We start from the raw sequence: 647 nt of genomic DNA on the forward strand, positions 1-647 counted from the left end.
TTTTTTTTTTTTTTTCACTCAAATATAGGATTGACTCTGAACTCTAGGCTTTGGACTCCAAAAACGTTAACAGGATTAAAAAATATAGCAAGGGCTAGCATAGCATGACTAGATTAAGGCTAGAAATCCCATGAAATATAGAGACCATTTTTAATACAATATTAAGCTTTACAAACACCACAACATAGTGAGAGTATTGTTAGTCCATATAAAAAGAAAGCAAAGTGACTCTTTCTTCTTAGTTTAAATTTCTCTAGTCAGTAACAATCATACTATATAACCAGTTACCAAGAACATTGTCCCCACATGGCAATAACTCTAATGTAAATTCTCTAAATTATTAAATAACCAATCCTTATTATATTTCTCAATAGTAAGAACCATTTATTTCTAGCAATTTTTGCAGGTTGTCAAGATGTCACATTTGAACTAAATTATATGCCTTTAATCTTACTCTTACTATTTTAAATTCATATTAATACTGTACTTTCCCTGGTAATTATAAAGTATATTTCACACAAATTATAATTAACTTTTACAATACTGGAAAGTTTTGACCACTCAAGAAGTGGTTTTTCTATTTTTATGATTTCCATATTAATAGTATCAAATATTACTTCATTCTGTGGAAAGAACACACATTCTTT

The sequence above is a fragment of the Propithecus coquereli genome, unplaced genomic scaffold (assembly GCF_000956105.1).
Source record: "Propithecus coquereli isolate 6110/MARCELLA unplaced genomic scaffold, Pcoq_1.0 Scaffold36, whole genome shotgun sequence".
NCBI lineage: Eukaryota > Metazoa > Chordata > Mammalia > Primates > Indriidae > Propithecus > Propithecus coquereli.